This window comes from Triticum dicoccoides, chromosome 1B (genome assembly GCF_002162155.2).
Source record: "Triticum dicoccoides isolate Atlit2015 ecotype Zavitan chromosome 1B, WEW_v2.0, whole genome shotgun sequence".
NCBI lineage: Eukaryota > Viridiplantae > Streptophyta > Magnoliopsida > Poales > Poaceae > Triticum > Triticum dicoccoides.
In genome coordinates this window covers 386139252-386156870 of record NC_041381.1, presented here as the reverse complement: position 1 = coordinate 386156870, position 17619 = coordinate 386139252, and positions in this window count along the sequence as shown.

Sequence of the window (17619 nt, the reverse complement as noted above, 5' to 3'; positions counted from 1 at the left end):
TTCTCAACAGGCTAGTGGGGAGGCGCACCCCTTTCGTCGCCTCTATAAAGGGATACGAGTTCCTCATTTTTACCCACGCCTTCTTCCTCCCATCGCATACTCTTGCCCCCTCGAGCTCCAGCGCCCTAGTCCAGGTCTTCTCCGCACGGTTAGTCATGTCCAGAGCAGGAGGCAAGTGGGTGGCTTCCACCATGACGGAGAAGAAGATCGCGAATCTTTGGGCGGCCGGATACTTGGCCGCAGACATAGCGCACCGACTACCAGATGAGGGGCAGATCATTCCAACTCCAGGACCCCACGAGAGGGTCGTGTTCCTTGCCCACTTCGTCCGTGGACTGGGGTTTCCACTCCACACCTTTGTCCGCGGGCTTATGTTCTACTATGGGCTAGATTTTCATGATCTAGCTCCGAACTTCGTCCTCAACATCTCGGCGTTCATCGTCGTGTGGAAGGCTTTCCTCTGCATCAAGCCTCATTTCGGCTTGTGGCTCCAAACCTTCTGCGTGAAGCCGAAGATTATGAGTGGCCAGCAAGCGGAGTGCGGAGGAGCCATGGTGGGAAAAATGCCTAATGTCACCTGGCCTGAAGGCTCCTTTCCGGAAACCATGAAGGGGTGGCAATCGGGGTGGATCTACATCACGGAGCCACGCAACGCCAACTTGGCACCGGCCCCCGAGTTCCGATCTAGAACCCCTTTGCGTCTCACCTCCTGGGAACAGAAGGGCCTGTTATGGGGCGGATCTGCAGAGCTGACCGGACTCATCAACTGTGTCAAAGGCATGAAGGACAAGAACATCAAGCTTGTCAACGTGGTCCAAGTCATGCTCATTCGCCTGATTCTGCCGTGCCAAAGGCGGGCATTCAATTTGTGGGAATTCGTCCCAGCCGAACACCGGACGCTCCAGAGGCTCTACGGCATGAAGCATAAGAATGCATGGAAGGCGTTGTTCAAGGCCACCGAGGTACCTCCTCTCATAACCGAGGACCGCGGGCTCCACGCCGCACAGCAACCTACCTAGGTGAGTTCTCAGGCCGCCACCGGGTCTGACTCTTCCCAATGTACTCATGGGGGAATTCCTAAGTGATTGTGTATATTTGTTTTAGGAGTATGTGGAGACAGTGGAGTGGATCGACAGTCCGGCTCCGTTACCGGAAAGCCCAGCCAATGATCTTCTGACGAAGATGCTGGTCCCGTTGCCCTATAAGGGGCCGGAGAAGAAGGCCAACAAGAAGGCCCCGGGGACCCGAAAGGGTCTCCGAAGTAAGGTTGCGCAAGCCTCGTCCGAACATGACGAGGTGCACTCCTCCCCCGAAGGGGAAGAAGAAGAAGAAGAGGCCGCCCCGTCCGGAAAGGATGGGGGGCCTGAGACGGTGAATAAGGGGGCCAGGAGAGGCCCCCGGCATAAGGTCGTCATACCCTTGTCGTCTGATGTCGACGAGGCATATTCATCCCGCGGAAGCGGGGAGGAACAAGGAGAAACACCACCTCCCCGTGTCCGGGGAGGGAAGAAGAGGAAGGCCGCCCCAGTGGGGGAGACTGGGACGTCCAAGAAGGGAAAAGAATCCCTTCCGGACTACTCCGCTACCGCCGCCGATAGCGAGGAAGGGTGGCTGCCCAGGAAGAAGCCCCTCGTGCGGTCGTAAGTATCCGCATTCAGTCGTAATTTTCGCTTCATAATTTTGTTTATAATGCCGAGCTTGTATACAGTCCGGCCACGGCCCATCCGGGAGTGTCGTCTTCGGACGGGTCCTTGAGTGAGTCAGCAATGAACTCACTCCCGACGGCCACGTCTCCTCACCCTGCGGTCGACACGGAGGTGTTGTCCCAAAGGCTCCCGACAATGGCGGAGGTGGCCCTGGAGGCGCCTTAGGGTGGCGTCCCAGGAGTCGGACTCGCGGGGTTCAAGGTCCCCACGGGTCATGTCGATGAGAGCCACGGCAAGCCGGGCTCTCAGCCGAGCACTATTCTGGAGCCTTCATTGGTTCCAGACTTAGGCGGGCAACCCCTCGTTATGGAGGGAGGGCCATCTATATCAAGGACTTCTGTTGCGCCCCAGGCGCCGAATTGTCTGCTGGAAGCGCTTCGAGGCGCTTCCCTAGATGAAGAGCACCGTACTCTCATGAGTGCGGTGCTTCAGAAGGTGTCATCCGCCAAGAGCAGACTAACCGAAGCCCGCACCAGCCTCCTAATAGGCTTTGAGGTTAGCAGTAAAAATATGTAAAATCACCACCCGATAGGTAGTAGCCCCTGATACTATGTTTGGTGTTCGGAAAGAAAAACCAAATGGAGGGTCAATTATAATCCGCAGGAATCTAACAATAAGTGTGAATGTAAATAAACAGGCTGTGCTACTGGCCGGTGCTGCTCGCACGGCCGAAATCGCCGGCCTGACGCGGGATTTAGAGCGGGCACAGGGAGAGCTCGGCCTCGCGAGGAGGCAGCTCGAAGAGAACAAAGGTGAATGATTCCCCTCTCTCATATAATAAATAGTAAATAAAATTTGATTATGCTAATGACGAGACGTCGTGATGTGGTAACAGAGGCCGCCACCGAAGTGGCGTTCCTCAAGAAGGCGCTGTCCGAGGCCGAACACAAAGCAGCCTTGGAACTCAAGGAGCGCAAAAAGCAAGAGGCCCGAGTGTGCGAGGTACAAGAAGAGCTCTAGGAGCTTGGCAAGAAGTTCGAGTCTGCGGAGCGGGAGCTTAAAGCAAAGGAGGCCGAGCTTGTGAAGGCCCTTACAAATACAAAAGACGCCAAGGCCGAAGCTGAGAGGGCTCAGCAAGAGATCCATGAGGCCAAGAAAATAGCGGTGGGTAAGAAATTTTTTATGCAAAGCAAACATGTGGAGGACGCGTTTCTTTTACTTACTCGAATCCGGAGCTGTCCAGGGGCATTCGCAGACCTGCCACGCAGCGTATCAGACGCCGCGGAGTTCTACCGTGCCCAGGATGGGAGCTCAACGGAGAAGTTGTTCTGGTCCCAGTATGTTGTGGCCGAGCATGCAATGCCTCTGAGTGACCAACTGAAGCAGTTGGTCGAACTCCACAAGGCCGCCAAAGTGGCTATGAAAGATCTCATAGTCCGGATATGGCCTAGTGAGCTTCTGCCCACCAGCTACTTCGACCTGATCAAGCTGATGGTGGATTCCTGTTTGCGACTGGAAGTCATCAAGCGATCCATTTGCATTGAGGGTGCCCGCCGGGTCCTTGCCCGCGCCAAGGTGCATTGGGGCAAGCTGGATGCGGAGAAGCTGGTGAAGGACGGGCCGCCGGAGGGCAAGCCGCGTCGCGTCCCCGAGAAGTATTATGATGGCGTTATGAAGGGTTCTTGCCTCGTGGCCGATGAATGTAGCAAAGACATAATTTTTGAATGAATTCACTTATGTAAAGATTGTAATTTAAAGACGAAGTACTTGCGCTATGTAGCGCTTTCGTAATTTAAAATATTACCTTCTGTGCGGCTGTTTATCAAATTCTGAAAGTAGGCTAGTCGTCGGCTTCCGCCCCCGTGCAACTAGTACTGGGGTGTTCGTGGAAAACCCGGACACTCTTTATCCAAATGTTTGGTCCCTTAAGGAGGTGTCCAGCGCAGCGAACCAAGCAATCGGACTAAACAACTTTATAAACTTCACTTAGCCATAGAAGTATATGATTTTAAATTTCGGCGAAGCCCCTAGAATCTGGAAGGCCGAATTGGGGCGCTATACACGCCTATATCGGAGAAAGCCGAATTAACTCCTAAAGCGGAAAAATCTTTAAGGATTTTAATACCTCTCGAAAAGCGACCAGTCTCTCGCCATGTCATGTCGGACAGTTTTGTGCTTTCTCTACTGAGGTGCTCGTCCGGAAGAACCAGGGCACAATCGCAGTAGTTCTCCCTGCGGTACCTTAGCCGAATTAACGGAACGTAAGGCACCAAAGCAAGGGAGCCGGGCTATCCCAACCGTAACCCAAGACATGATTCGGAGCTGATGCATATAATGCTATAAGTTCGGGGTACCGCACTGTTGAAAGTGTTTGGACATGACTTGCCATATTATGGGGTAACATAAGAAGCCCCTGGCAAACTACACGTACCAAAGTGTACGGATGCAAAATTAAATAGACATTTATAAAAAATGCTCGAATAAAAATAAGTAAGCTGATGCTATTTGTGGTCTTCCATTGATGAATAATATGTTTAAGCATATGTTTACAATGTATGCATTAAGCGGAGACAAAATAGGATTATTTGACATATCCTATCCAGGGGCAGGCTACGTATAGATAGATAAAGCAGGAATGATGATCGGAATTAGATTCCACCTGGGTGTTTCCTGCTGTGCCCAAAGCCTGTTGCCTCCTGGGTTTCCTCTCCCATGTAAGTCCGACCATCTGGCTGTTCTGGAGAAGCTGCACTAAAGCAATGTCCTTAAGGGTGAATGAAAAGGTTATGAAGTGATACCGTACTGTTGGCTGAGCCCCTGATACGCCTCCGCCTGTACCCATGGTATTTTGAGTGTGTAATTGTGTACGCATGGCATGAATGCTGCCTTGATGGGATTTGAGCGGAGGCCGGATTGCTAGTCCTGCTCTTGTTGTGCCTGCTTATCTTGCTGCGGGGTGTTCCGCCCTCGCTTGACGAAACTTGGAAATGTCGTTGCTGGATTGGTGGTTTGCCCGAGGAGGCCGCATTGTAATTCTACCGCAAGGGCCGCAGTATGTTCTTCTGTACGGAGAGAGCGGTCCATATTCCCGTTGACTGTTATGACCCCGCACGGGCCTGGCATCTTGAGCTTGAGGTATGCATAGTGTGGTACCGCATTGAATCTAGCAAATGCGGTTCGTCCGAGCAGGGCATGGTAACCACTTCGGAATGGGACGATATCGAAGATTAGCTCTGCGCTTCGGAAGTTATCCGGAGATCCGAAGACCACTTCCAATGTTATAGAGCCCGTGCAACGGGCCTCTACTCCAGGAATGACACCTTTAAAGGTGGTTTTGGTGGGCTTGATCCTAGAAGGATCGATGCCCATCTTCCACACTGTGTCCTGATAAAGCAGGTTCAGGCTACTGCCTCTGTCCATAAGGACTCTTGTGAGGTGAAATCCGTCTATAATTGGGTCTAAGACCAATGCGGCTGAGCCGCCATGACGGAGGCTAGTAGGATGGTCCCTACGTTCAAAGGTGATCGGACAAGCTGACCATGGGTTGAATTTGGGGACGACTGGCTCCATCGCATATACGTCCCGTAGTGCTCGCTTCCGTTCCTTCTTGGAGATGTGGGTGGCGTAGATCATGTTGATCGTTTTCACCTGGGGGGGAAATTTCTTCTGCCCCCCATGTTCAGACGCTGGGGCTCATCGTCATCGTCACTGTGCAGCCCTTTGTCCTTGTTTTCGGCGTTTATTTTGTCGGCCTGTTTAAATACCCAGCAGTCTCTGTTGGTATGGTTGGCTGGCTTGTCCGAGGTGCCATGAATTTGGCACAAGCGCTCCAGTATACGGTCCATACTGGACGGTCCTTGATTGTTACGCTTGAATGGCTTCTTCCGCTGATCGTATTTTGATCCGCTGAATCCGGCATTGACCTCCGTATCCTCGGTGTTGTCGCCGTTGTTTCTTCGCTTGTGTCTGTTGCGCCGTGGCTTGCCATTATTGTCCCGGACATCTGAAGTTCTAGAATGTGGCGTAGTGCTACTGCAAGCCAACCAGCTGTCCTCGCCCGTGCAAAAGCGGGTCATCAGTGTCGTAAGGGATGCCATGGACTTGGGTTTCTCCTGGCCGAGGTGTCTGGCGAGCCACTCGTCACGGATATTATGCTTGAAAGCCGCCAGGGCTTCAGCGTCCGGACAGTCGTCTATTTGGTTCTTTTTAGTTAGGAACCGAGTCCAAAATTTCCTGGCTGATTCTCCGGGCTGTTGAGTAATGTGGCTCAAGTCACCATCATCCGGAGGTCGCACATATGTGCCCTGGAAGTTGTCAAAGAATGTGTCTTCCAGATTTTCCCAACTGCCAATGGAATTTGTGGGCAGGCTGTTTACCCAGTGTCGGGCAGGCCCTTTGAGCTTAAGGGGAAGATACTTGATGGCATGTAGATCATCTCCGCGGGCCATGTGAATGTGGAGAAGGAAATCCTCGATCCATACCACGGGGTCTGTGGTGCCATCGTATGATTCGATGTTTACGGGTTTAAACCCTTCTGGGAATTCATGATCCATTACTTCATCAGTGAAGCATAGGGGGTGTGCGGCGCCTCTATGTCGGGCTATGTCACAGCGCAGTCCGGCTGCGTCTCACTGGTTGTATTCGGCCCGGACGGATTTGCTGTTGGTGTATCCGGTATGACGGTCATCTTCATGTGCTTCGGCACGCCCCCGCGATCCGTAGATCGATCTTGGTTGTCCTGCGATGTTATCCAGTTTATCGCGCAGGTCATGAGTAGCCCTGGGCCGTAGTAAACCGGCGCGGGGGTACGTGCTGGTATTTCGGCAGATATGCCATTTTGTCCCGACCGCGAGGCGGTCGGTCAGCCATGGGGTGCTCGTTTCCGTATTCCTCGGCTGCCAGGACTTCTGTCCATCTGTTTGTGAGCAGATCTTGATCAGCTTGGAGCTGCTGTTGCTTCTTCTTCAGGCTTCTCGCACTGGCAATAAGCCGTCTCTTGAAGCGCTCCTGCTTTGCGGGGTCTTCGAGTACGCCGAACTCGTCGTCGCCGAGGCTAATCTCGTCTTCAGAGAGGGGCATGTAGTTGTCCTCCTCCGGATACCCGTATGTCGCCTGTTCATCTGGGCTGTCATGCCCGTCTTCCTGTTTGGCCTGCTCGAAGGCGGGCCGTTCGGGGTTGTATTCATCATCGACACCGTCTGGATTATTATCGTCTCCGGTGCCGGTATTGCCTTGGCAGGGCTTGGAGCGGCGCTGACGACGCCCATGCTATGCTTTCTTCTTGGAGGGGTTATCCTCCGTTGCCTCATCGCCATTGGTTTCTTTCGTAGTGTCCACCATATATATATCATATGAAGAGGTGGCTGTCCACCGCCCTGTGAGCAGTGGCTCCTGTATGTCTCCTGCATCGTCGTCCACACCATCGATGTCTTCGAAGTCAAAGTCGAGCACGTTGGTTAAATCATCGGTCGTGGCAACAAAGTGGGTGGTGGGTGGGCAGCATATTCCTTCGTCGCCTACTCCCCACTCAAGCCGGACATAGTTCGGTCAGAGCCTCCTGACAGAGAGAGAGACTTTAATGAGTTCAGCATGTCCCCAAAAGGCGAGTGCCGAAAGATGTCCGCAGTGGTAAACTCCATTATCGGAGCCCAGCCTGGCTCGACTGGCTTGAGAGTGAGCGGACCAAGACCAACAACCGGATATGAGTCCGGGGGCCCAGGGTTAAAGGCCTCCACAGCGGTGGGACCCGTGTTCGGCTCTACCGCCGATAAGTGTGCGCCCTGCGGAGCGGGGTCCAGCCCTCCGTCACTAGGCAACGCAACCTGCCCTGGATTTAGATCCAAGGCTGCTTCGGGGTTGATGTCACGGGCACTATCTGACAGCAGGTCTAGGCTGTGCTCGTCGTGGCTGTCCGGTGCTCCTGGCGCAAGCTCGAACCCGTCGAAGATCAAGTCTCCGCGGATATCCGCCGTGTAGTTCAAGTTTCTGAACCTGATCTGGTGGCCAGGGGTGAAGCTGTTGATCTGCTCCAACTGGCCAAGCGAATTGGCCCGCAGTGCGAAGCCGCCGAACACAAAGATCTGTCCGGGGAGAAAAGTCTCACCCTGGACCGTGTTGTTGACGATTGAAGTCACCATCAAGCCTCGAAGCGACGACATAGAGGAACTCTCAATGAAAGCACCAATGTTGGTGTCAAAACCAGTGGATCTCGGGTAGGGGGTCCCAATCTGTGCGTCTTAGGCTGACGGTAACAGGAAGCAAGGGACACAATGTTTACCCAGGTTCGGGCCCTCTTGATGGAGGTAAAACCCTACTTCCTGCTTGATTAATATTGAATATATGTGGAATACAAGAGTAGATCTACCACGAGATCGTAGAGGCTAAACCCTAAGAGCTATCCTATGATGGTATGATTGTAATTGTGATCGGCCTTCTAAGGACCATGCTCTGCGGTTTATATAGACACCGGAGAGTTATGGTTTACATGGAGTCGGTTTACAAGGAAGGGAACATAATATCCGGATCGCCAAGATTGTCTTCCACGCAAAGGAGAGTCCCATCCGGACACGAGCCGAAGTCTTGAGTCTTGTATCTTGACGCTTCTATAGTCCGGACGATGTATATAGTCCAGCTGTCCGGATACCCCCTTATCCAGGACTCCCTCACCGGGTGCTTCCCCTCCAAGGCCGGCCACACATAAGCTGGCACCAAGACCCGAGCCGGATGTGCATCAACGAGATGCCACACGCGGAGGTGGCTCACTTAGTGAATTACATCTTGAACTACAAGCTCTCGGAGGAGGAGTGGCGGTTCGGCAAAGAGTCGTACTGCGCGTGCATCCACCACCTAAGGTAAGCCTTCATTTCTTTACTTTGCTTTTAGTTGTCGGGTTCTTCCTACCCGTCTTGACCAATTGACCGTGAAACAGGGCTCCCTCATCCAGCCGGCAGCCAGTACCTTGGGGCCAGAGCGTGAGTTTCTCCCCGACCGGGTGGAGAGCGACGTGGACAACCCTGACTTGGAGGCAACCGCCCTGGAAGATACCACCACAGGCGGTGGCAACGAGGTAGGCGTCTCCGAAGCCGGAGGTGGGCTCGAGGACTGGCCTGATGATGATGACGAAGAGGTCGTCCCGTGCCGCCAGCCGGCGTCCGGCCAAGCGGGCGCGAGCTCATTCGCCGCATCGGCCGCCCGAGGTGGCGCGCAAAAACGTCGAGCCGCGCCATCAATGTGGGGCAGCCGGCCGAAGAAGCCCAAGAGCTCGGCCACGGCGACCAAGCGGGAGGAGCCAGCCGCGAAGGCGAGTCGCTTTTGGGAGGTTGTGAAGGAGCCCCCAACGGTTTCTGCCTAAGTACTGGCTCCTTATCGCAGTCTTTCTTCTTTTTTCTTGCAAACACCCTTCTGAACTTTCTCCTGCTTCCTTGACCAGGGCCCCGCTCTCTCTTGAGCGGTCGGACGCCGCCTCCATGGTGGGGACGGCGGGGGGCTCCGCCAACGCCTATCGCATGGACCCGCGCGCCAAGCTCCTGGCAGCAACAGAGAGGAACGCGCGGGAGGCGCGCGAGGCGCAGGAGGCAGAGCGGCAGAAGGCGGCGGCAGCGAAGGCGGCGTAGGAGGAAGCGGACGAGGCAGCGAGGGCACAAGCCGACGCCATTGCCGTGGCCCAGGCCGACGCTGCGGCTGAAGTGCAAGTGGGGGAGGCCACATGTTGCCAACCCCCACAACTCGTCGTCCCCCTTCGCGCCGTGCCACCCGCACCCGAGGACCCGGTGGTGCCGCCTGAAGGAGCCGGTGGCGACCAGCCGGTCATGGAGAGGGAGGAGGGCGACGGCACCGAACCGGAGACAGAAGTGACTCTGTCGGCGCTGATCGTGGTGGACCAAGGCGGCGAACCCAACACACCACCAGTGCCGCCGACTGGCGGCGGACCTGTGGCGGGAACGGACCCCGCGGTCCGATCTCTAGCACGCCAGCGCGCCGGGAAGGTGGCCTCGGTGCCTCATCCGCAGGAGGCCAGGGGCGCAGGCTCGTCGACCATGGAATTGGAGGCGGCCAGCATCAGCTCATCGGATAGGACGCCTGGGGGCGGGACGGCCGTGTTGAACGAGGCAGCACAGGACGTCTGAGCCCGGCTTCAATCTTAGGCCAACGCCCTGAAAAACTACAACCAGGAGTTCCTAGCAACGCGGACGGCCATCCGGGTATGTTTCTTGCGTTTTTGCTTCTCATGCTTGTATTCTTCTATGGGGGCGCATCTGCGGACCCACTGGGTGTAGTCCCCGAGTTCCGGGCCGGCTGTTGAGCAGGAGGCCTGGAACTTTTAAGTAGGCTCGGGTGCTGACTTGTTCTATTTTGTCTATTATCGTTGTTGCGGGATTATCATAATCTCCATGCGGCCGCCTTCAACTCCCATGTCCGGGAGCTGACCCTGCGGAATGCTGACTTGTCCGAAAGCCAAAGTAAGTATTCTGCCTTCTTTCTCTCGTGGGGGCGCGTCAGCGTACCCATTTGGTGTAGTCCCCGAGATTCGGGCCGACTGCTGAGGAGTCGGGCCGGATCTCTTTTGGTGACCACTCGCTTTCTTTCTTGCTTATTGATCGTTCTTCTTGGCTGTCTTTGTAGAGGCCAACACCGCCTTGCAGCAGCAGTTGGGCGAGCCCCAAACCACGCTGCGTGTCAATGAGGCGGAGTGCAGCACGGTGTCCCAGGAGCACGACCGCCTGGCCAAGAAGCTGGCTGAGCAGAAGGAGCTTCACAAGGCGGTCCTCCAGGCGGTGAAGGACAGCAAGACCGCTCTCCAAGCCGAGTACGATACCAAGGCAGCGAACTAGGCCGAATCGGAGCGGGCGCTGAGCGACGGCTACGGCCAAATTGAGAACATGGTCGATGGTGAGTGGCCTTCCTCCTCTTTCCTTCGTCTGCCGCCTGTTGTCTCGTCAGGCTTCTAACTTCGCATTCCCTTTTGCTTCTTTGTGCAGAATATTTCCCTGGCTACTCCATCGCCGCCAGCCAGGCCATCGAGGCCCACCGTGAATCACGGAGGAAGGCTGGTGCAGACATTGCGCGGAATGATCGTCGGATGCTCGAGGAGTAGCTCTTGACCATCCAGGCCCGTCTCCAGCCGGCTCACCGGATGCTCCGCTAGCTGTAGCGTGTCAGAGCCCAGGTGATTTCCGCCCTTTGGACTGACACCCCGGTTCTGCACACCCCCAATCGGACTACCGACTGGCTGGAAGTGGCAGTCGGCCGCCTCGAGGCATGGAAGGCTTCTTCGGCCTGGCGCCAGGCGGGCATTGGAGATTGTCAGGGCGTGGTACCCTGGCCTGGATCTAGACCAGTTGGCCACATTCTGGCAGGAGGCCAACGAGATGTTGGTGGCGGTGAGGCCTGCTATCATTCACCGCGGCGCGGCGATCGCCGACTACACCGACACCAGCAACTTTGTCCCCGAGCTGAACGAGGATGGTGTTGAGGTGCCTGCAGACCTGTTTGGGATGAACCTGGAGGACGGTGAGGACTCGGCAGAGGAGATCGACTCCAGTGACGAGGGCGAGGACGAGGAGGGCAAGGACGGCAAAGACCCCACGCCATATGATGGTGCAGACGGCCTGCCTCAACCCAATCGTGCTTCTAGCAACGAGCCACGTGCGAGCGCGCCGGGTGCAGCTGGAGACGATCAAGCCGAGACTTACCAGCCAGCCACTCCACCAGCCGGCACGGCCGACTCCACCGACCTGCCGGACATGCCAGTTGCGCCCTTGGCCTAGGCGGCCAACTTATCTTGTACGTTTTCCTGTTTAGAAGCCTTTTGAACAATACTTGTTAAATTCGCGCAATTCCACCCACTGGCGGTGTATTCGAGCTATGTTGAATTCCGGCTTGAGAGCCTTTCTTCATGTAAATATTATCTCGCGTGTGCTATGCTTGTGTTGCATTCTGACTTTGCTTGCTTTTTGATCCTTTTGGCTTTTTCCTTTGCCACCCTCCCTTGGCTGCTGCCCTGCCAGCCAAACAGCCGCTCTGCAGACTGTGTCTGAGATGTGTGCTTAGCCGTTTGCGAAGGCAAGTACTTCAACCTTTTTAGGTCATGGCAAGGTAAGTGGGAAGCCGACCGGCCCGCTTCTTAGCAGCCGGTCGGCAAGGCGGGGAGTCGTCTTATGTTATGTAAGGGTGTTGGTCCTTAGCCATTTTTTGTGTGGGCACCATTTCCTGCCTTTGACTCTTGCCAGACGAACAACCACTCTGCAAGCTGCGGCTTTTGGCAAGAGAGGGCTTAGATGACGGCACACTATTTGTCCGGCTGCGGGTAGCGCTAACATAATACAAGGCGGCAAGTCCCCGAGCCGACTGGTCGAACCCGGTGCAGGACAAAAGAATGTAGTGACACATCATAGGCATAATACTTATGATACAGATAAGAAAGGGTAGTCCCCGAGTGCTCCTCGAGGGACCTGATGTCTTGTATTTAATACAAAAGATAGCTTGGTACATACTGCATCAACTGTAAAATCATCAAAGGAGATTGGAGTTCCATGGGCGTTCCGACTCCTTGCCGCAGTCATCTCTATTGCGTGCCTTGGGCTTCTGTGCATTGATCAGGTAGTAGGAGTCGTTTCCCAAGGCCATGCTGATGAAGAAGGGGCCTTCCCAAGGGGCCGAGAGCTTGTGCTGGCCAGCTGTTCGCTGGATCAGCCAGAGAAAAAGGTCGCCTTCTTAGAAAGATCTTGGCTTGACTTTCCGACTGTGGTAGTGGCGCAGGCTCTGCTGGTAGATGGCGGACTGACTGAGTGCCAATAGTTGTCCCTCTTCTAGCAGATCTACAACGTATTCTCGGGCCTCCTTTGCTTCCGCTTCCGTGTACATGGTGACGCGAGGTGAGTCGAACTCAATGTCAGTTGGGATGACGGCCTCGGCACCATACACGAGCAAGAAAGGAGTGAAGCCGGTTGACTTGTTTGGAGTGGTGCTCAGGCTCCAAAGGATGGCCGGCAGCTCCTTGAGCCATTAGTCGGCCGACCGCTCCAGCGGCTCGACCAGTCGGGGCTTGATGCCGGAGAGGATGTGGCCATTTGCTCACTCGACTTCGACGTTTGACTGCGGATGGGCAATGGACGCTAAGTCCAGTCAGATGCCCTACGTCGTGCAGAAACGGGCCAATGCTCCCTTGGCAAAAATTTTGCCGTTGTCGGTGATGATGCTGTGTGGTATGCCATACCGGATGGTGATATCTGTGATGAAGGTCATAGCAGTCGGCCCATTCAGCTTCTTGATTGGCTTTGCTTCAATCCACTTGGTGAATTTGTCAACAGCGACAAGCAGATGAGTCATGCCGCCGCGTGCCGTTTTGAATGGGACTACCATATCCAGCCCCCAGATGGCAAAAGGCCAGGTGAGGGGGTGGTCTTGAGTGCAGAAGCCGGCAGGTGTTGTTTAGAGCTGAATACTTGGCACCCCTTGCAGTGTTTGACCAGCTCTTTGGCGTCCTCCAAAGCGGTCGGCCAGAAGAAACCGTGGCGGAAAGCTTTGGCAACAAGTGATCTTGAAGCCGCATAGTGGCCGCACTCGCCTTGGTGGATGTCCTTGAGAATCGCCATGCCTTTCTCTGGCTCTACACAACACTGAAAGACTCCAGTCACGCTACGCCTGACGAGCTCTCTGTTTACTATTGTGTAGGCTCCTTCTCGGCGTTGAACTTGTCGGGCCGAGATCTCATCAGCCGGCAGCTCTCTATTCACCAGGAAGTTGAGGATGGGCTACGCCCATGATGGAGCTGCACCCATGATGGAGCTGCGACTTCTTCTATTGTCAGCACGACCACTGTAACTAGGGCGGTTGGGTTGGGAGGTGGTGGGTTGGAGTCGGCCACCGCTTGTTGTGTCGTTGAAGTCCCCGGGTTGACTGCTGTAGTCCCTGGGCCGGGCTCTGAAGTCCCCGGGTCGGGTGTGGCTGTTGCAGTCCCCGAGCCACCTGCCGAAGTCCCCATGCTGACTACTGAGGTCCCCAAGCCAGATCCGACTGCTTTGGGGTCAGCTGGCACGAAGATGGAATTTGATTCCGGTCAAGGCTTGATAGACGACTTGAGGAAGCACTGAAGGGAGACGCCGGTTGGTATGGCTTGCCGGGTGGAGCCGATTCGTGCGAGGACATCTGCCTGTTCATTGTCGTCCCATGGCATGTGAAGGAACTCGCACCCTTCGAAATATCCGCTGAGTTTCTTAACGAGGAAGCGGTAGCTCGCCATGTTTGCATCCTTGGCATCCCAGTCGCCGGACGACTGTTGGACCACCAAGACTGAGTTTCCATAACAAAGGATCCGGCGGGTGATGAGTTCTTTGGCCAGCCGGAGCCCATGTATGAGCGCCCCATACTCGGTCAAATTTTTGGAGGCGGCGAAATGGATTTGTAGCGTGTATCTGAGCTTGTCGCCTTTGGGAGAGGTGAGGATGATGCCGGCTCGCAAATCGGTGCGCATCTTTGATCTGTCAAAGTGCATCCGCCAATGGGTGGTGTCGTGTTCTGGCGGTAGGTATTGAGTCTCAGCCCAGTCGACAAGGAAGTCGGACACCACTTGGGACTTGATGGCGGTGTGAGGCTGGTAGAAGATGGTTTAAGGAGCCAGCGCAATGGCCCACTTGGCCATCCGGCCTGATGCATCCCAGCTGCCCATGATCTCAGCAAGTGGGGCAGTGCAAACGACCGTGATGGGGTGCTCTTGAAAGTAGGCCTTGAGCTTCTTGGCGGCAAAATACATGCCATAACACATCTTCTGATAGTGGGGGTAGTTCTGTTTTGAGGTCGACAATACTTCAATCAAATAATACACGGGTCTTTGGACTGGCTGTGCGTTGCCATCTTCTGGGCGCTGAACCATGATGACTGTGCTGACCACCTGGCTGGTTGCAGCGATGTAAATGAGCATGGGCTCTTTGTCAGTCGGAGCCACCAGGACAGGTGGCGTGGTCAACATCTTCTTCAGCTTGTGGAAGGCTTCTTCCCAACTGACTGATGAAGCGGCTAAGGGAAGCCAAACAACCGGTGAACTTATGGACTTCTCGCAGCTGGGTGGGAATCTCCATCCTCTCCATGGCCTTGATCTCCATAGGGTTGCACTCAATGCCGCGTTCAGAGACCAGGAAGCCAAGGAGCTGGCCGGCTGGTAGTCCAAAGACGCGTTTCTCAGGGTTGAGCTTGATCTGAAAGCGGAGCAGGTTGTCGAATGTTTCCTTGAGTCTTCCAGAAGGGTGCCGCGCTTCTTCGTCTTCACCACAATATCGTCTACATAGACGTGGGCATTTCTGCCGAGCTGTTTGAGGAGGCACTTCTGCATGGAACGCTGAAAAGTGGCACCGGCATTCCTCAAGCCGAATGTCATAGTCAGGTAGAAGAAGGCTCCGAATGGTGTGATGAAGGCGGTCTTCATCCGATCGGCTGGATCTAGCTTAATCTGGTGGTACCCTTAGTAGGCATCCAAGAAACTCAAAAGCTTGTATTCGGCTATGGAGTCTATTACTTGATCAATCCGAGGCAAAGCAAATGGGTCTTTGGGACAGGCATTGTTGAGGCTGGTATAATCTATACATATGCGACATTTGTTGTTCTTCTTCAGTACAAGGACTGGGTTGGCAAGCCATTCTTCAAAGAACACTTCCATAATGAAGCCGGCTGCTAGAAGCCGGGCTATATCTTCACCAGCAATTCTTCTTTTCTCCTCCAACAGTCGGCGGACGGGTTGCTTGACTGGTTTTGCATCTGCTCGTACATGAAGCTTGTGCTCGGCGAAATCCGTCGGAACTCCCGGCATGTCCTTTGGGACCATGCAAAGATATCCTGATTCTCACGGAGGAAATCGACGAGCTCACTTTCCTATTTGCTATCCAGGTTTGTTCCCACAAGGGAGAACCTCTTCGGGTGCTCTGGGTCCAGAGGTATCTTCTTGGTTTCCTTGGCCGACTGGAAGGAGCCCTGAGCTTCCGACTCCTTTGGGTCTGGCGATAGGTCCGGCTGCTTGCCAGCCATGGACACAACCCGGTCAAGGATGTTCTTCTCGGCAGTGATCACAAGGGACTCGGCTAGCCGGCTGCTGGCTGCAACACAGGCGGATGATTTCTTATAGTCTTTGACTATGGTGGTGATGCCCTTGGTGCTTGGCATCTTCATCTTGAGGTAGGCATAGTGGGGCACAACCATGAACTTGGCCAGAGTAGGTCGGCCAAGTAATGCATGATAGGGGATCTCCAGGTCCACCACTTCAAACCAAACTACTTCACGGCAGAAGTGATCTTTGTCCCCGAAGAGGACATCTATCTTGATCTTGCCGATTGGTGAGCACGAAAGGCCGGGTACAATGCCATGGAAGACGGTCCGACCGGGCAAGAGTTGCTTTGTCTTGATGTTCAGCTTCTCCATGGTGTCGCGGTACAAGATGTTGATGCTACTTCCGCCATCAATCAGGACTCGGGAGAAACGAGCAATTTGCCTCTCTGTTGCAAAGGTGGCATCCAACACCATGGCATAAGGGCCCGGAGAAGGCATCACCTCCTGGTGATCAGCTCGGCTCGAACTGATGGGCTTCTCGGACCAGTGCATGAACTCTGGGACCTTGGAGGTGACATCATTGACCTCTTGGTGTTGTCGGCGCCGACTGCGCCTGTCGTCAGCTTGGCTAGTGAAGATGATGTAGGTTGCATGCTCTTCAGGGATCTCGTCTTGGATAGCGCCGACTACTGGGTGGGCTGCCGGCTGCTGAGGAGCCGGAGGCGGCTGACCAGCAGGCGGAGGAGGCAGCAACCCCTTGCCTTTGGAGATTCAGGTGAGCCAGTGGCACTTCCGGGTTATGTGGTTGGACGGGTCGCGCCGCTGTGGAACTTGCAGGGGGCATCAAGGGTTTGCTTGTAGGAGAAAGCGGGCTGCCAAGCCAGCTTGGTGCCTTTCTGGCGCTCGGGTATGGGCTGTCCTTCTGGCTGCTGATCTTCAACAGTTGCCACCTCCCGGCTGGTGGAAGCCGGCATCGGGGCCTTGCGCTTGTTGTCATCCTGTTGCGGGCGCCGACTGGTGTCGCCAGCCGGCATTTTAGGAGCCAGAGGGAGCACCTTCCCAGAGGTGTCCACCCGAAGCTCCGACTTCATTAAGGAGTCCCTAGTGGTGTACTTGTCCGCTATGATCGACCGCTCGTCGAGTGTAGCCGGCTCGTCGCTGAGGAGTCGATGCTTGAGGATGGTGCCTTCTCTGCACCGGGCGGTGAAGTACTCTATAGCTTGCACCTCGTGCACCCCCCTCGCAAGAGTTGTGGAGCTCGGCCCAACGTGTCAGGTAGTCGCGACTGGACTCGGTTGGGCCTTGGACGCACAGAGAGAGTTGGCGAGGTTTGGGTGCCCGCTTGTAAGTGTTGGTGAAGATGTGGATGAAGACTTCCATGAAATCCACCCAGCTGTTGATGCTGTAGGGCTTGAGGGCGTTCAGCCAGGTGCGTGCCGTGCCTTGAAGCATGAGGGGGACGTACTTCACGGCAACGCTCCTGTTGCCTTTTGCTATGCTGACTGCAGTGGAGTAGTCGATCAGCTAGCCTTCCGGCTTCACCGAGCCGTTGTACTTGGGCGTGTCTCTTGGGAGCGAGAACCCTTTGGGGAAGGGCTCATTGTGGATGCGGGGGCCAAAACAAGGCAGGCCGACCACGTCCTCCTCTTCTAGCACAAGGGATTGCGCTAGGCGGTCGATCCGATGGCGGGCGTCGTTTTCTCCGAATCCTTCGCGTCGGCCCAGCCGGCCGCTGAGCGTCGGGTGCTCAACAGGCGGCTGGGAGGGGTATCTCTCCCTGCGGGGCGGAGGAGGAGGTGGGTAGTCACTTCGCCGCTCCATGGCTCGTGGGCGGCCATCTTCGTCGCCCTCATTGGTGAGGCGCGTCCGACTGCGGCTAGGAGCCGGCTCCTTATCTTTTCGCTCGCGAGCGCCGCCTACAGTCGATGTCTGGGAGGTC